Raw genomic sequence first — 2,514 nt, 5'->3', positions numbered from 1 at the left:
TTAGAGTGCGTTGCGTGGCGGAGCCGGCGGGCCCGGATCGACACAGCGAATGTTCTCTCGTGGTCATTCACGTCTCCTTCTGTGTCTTGTCAAGACACGACGAGGATAGGCCGGGGAGTACGCGGAAAGCTGGAGCATCTCTGGGGTTTGTGCACATTCAGGTCAGAGCAGTAGGCTTTACTGTGAAATTTAACACAAACCACAATTTTGACCGCACGATTTCTCATAGTAGAATCGAAGCGTGTGTTCAAAACTAACAAAATTGATTTCATGAACCCCAGCAAATAATGTGGAATACTAACAACATCTAAATAAGTGAACGGGGGTTAGCTGTAAGAGGGGTAACTCCAAGTTTCTAAAATTTTAGGGAAGGAAGGTAAATTACAGCAATATTCTGCATTTTAATCCCTGAAATATTCTAAGAATGAGGAGGGTAAACTCCAGGAGAGGTAAATTTCAGAATATAAGTGCTCAGAGTGATTTGGGTGAAATTTATTAAAAAACAATAAACTTGGCAATATTTTATCAAAAACATATTGTTTTGCGAAAATAAAATAAATTCAACTGTGACATCTTGTGCTGCATTTATCCGCCATTCCAGCCCCCATTTCTTCGGGAGGGGTTGGTCAGCTTCTGGAACTGAAACAACAGAATATCAACTTCATACAACTTTCGCATTTATAGTAAATAACAAAATTATAAATACGCAACTTGCCTACCTAGTCGACCAGTTTAATATATGACTGCACTCTGCAGCACTTCGTACAAAATTCAAACAAATATCACAGCGTAAATTGAATCAACGTTGAGATACGAGTTAACTTCTTGTAATAAACCAAGCAACAGCTATGAGACTAAGACAGATAACTGAAGTGCATAGCTAATTATTTCTAAATCTAATTTAACCATGGTGTAAACAATAACCTACAGATTTAAAAAAAATCATCTTAATTTCAAGAAAATGAGTTGTGAAGCAATTATCAAAACAAGTTTGCTCTTAAATTTAAGAAAAAATGTTTTATGGAAATAATTCGTGTTTTGAAAAGTAAGAAAGTGTTATGAAACGACAAAAAGTCCGGATTCACCCGCGGAGCACCCGGCATGTGCACGGGCTGTGCCCGCACGGGGCATGAGCTCGCCCGTTTTCGCCCGGATCCTTTTTCACAGTTTGAAAGGAACTTTGGAGGGATTTCACCTAAACGGAACAAGGGGGGATTTCAGTACATGCGAAATCCCGTTTTAGTCCCTCACAGAATCGGGACAACTCTGGAACATACTCGGGACAGAAGTGGACCCTTCACTGTTCAAAATTGTGTACTCAGAAACAGAATTCATACAAATCGTCCTGTACTTCCATACTTCTGTCAAAATCTGTTTGACTTGTATTTGAGGGATATAGACTTGGCATTGGTTCAAAAGAAATTTCCTCCAGAATAAGGTCCAGAGCAAACTACAGGATTACACTGTTTTCAAAATTACCAGTCGATTCTCTAGGTATTTACTGTTGTAATTATTTTTAACAGTGTTATTTTCTATTAGGGAATTGGAATCGGGGGGGGGGGGGGTATTAATGATGAGAAGTATCAGTGAGAAGTATCAATGGATTACCGCATTCATTTGTAACTCTACTAGTATTACTACTACTACTACTACTACTACTACTACTACAACTAATACTACTACTACTTCTACTTCTAATACTACTACTTACTAGCACTACTAATATCACATTCCTCCGTACAATTGTTATTTTACAAGTAAATAATGAAGTTTTGAGGTAGCTGCCACAATCCCCCCCCCCTCCCCCGTTTTCACGTAATTCACTTCACTCTCTCCTGATCTGCATACGGATGACGCACCTTATTACCACGTTTTTGTGGAATATTCCTTAAAGCTCTTTGGTTTCATTTTCGATTCAACCAAAATAATTCCCGTAACATTGCGGATTGAACGAGCGTAAATATGATAGGGTTCTGAACTCGATCAACACTTTTACAAGAACGCTGATTAAAGTCGTTTCCTTCCGTATCCCATCCTATTAATGTTCGAACCGTAATCTTACGAGGTTGCTGATGGTTGTATTTAACATGGAATTGAAGAGCCCGTTAAGATATATTTCCTACAAACGGGGTAATAACAGATAACATTCATCACTCCACCGTTATTGACAGTTTGGTAATCAAAGGAAATCCATCGCAACTTCTATAGTGTTGAATATCCTCGGAAAGTTTCCAGGAAAATATTATTTTCAGAGCCCTCAGAAATAAAAATACTGAAATATAAGACAAAATTGCATGTTAGGTTCCAATTCCTACGTGTGTGTTGTTTGACTAATGTTGTTCACAAATCGCCTACCGGAACGTAAAGGAGCCAAGACGGGCCTGTCGCACAATGCATCACCTTTCTCTGATAATAAAACGCCGTTGGACCTAGCGTTTGGGGTTTTACCCGGGTGAAACGGTTTGTGTACAACTCACTAAGAAATTTTATTACAATTTATAGACTTTTATAAAA

At 38.7% G+C, this 2,514-nt stretch overlaps 1 protein-coding gene across 8 annotated transcripts in view; it reads left to right on the top strand.

The window, feature by feature from the left end:
- Positions 1-6: 6 nt before the first annotated feature.
- LOC113212265 (uncharacterized) overlaps positions 7-2,514 on the top strand; it is a 70,157-nt gene continuing 67,649 nt past the window's right edge. For all 8 annotated transcript variants that reach the window (XM_052272307.1, XM_052272308.1, XM_052272306.1 and 5 more), the window contains exon 1: positions 7-161. The gene's annotated coding sequence lies outside the window, so the exon portion shown is untranslated. The remainder of the gene's footprint in view (positions 162-2,514) is intronic.

Source organism: Frankliniella occidentalis, unplaced genomic scaffold (assembly GCF_000697945.3).
Source record: "Frankliniella occidentalis isolate FOCC.00 unplaced genomic scaffold, Focc_3.1 Scaffold199, whole genome shotgun sequence".
Classification (NCBI taxonomy): domain Eukaryota; kingdom Metazoa; phylum Arthropoda; class Insecta; order Thysanoptera; family Thripidae; genus Frankliniella; species Frankliniella occidentalis.
Note: the sequence above shows the minus strand (reverse complement) of the source record. Positions and strands in the feature narration are given on the sequence as shown.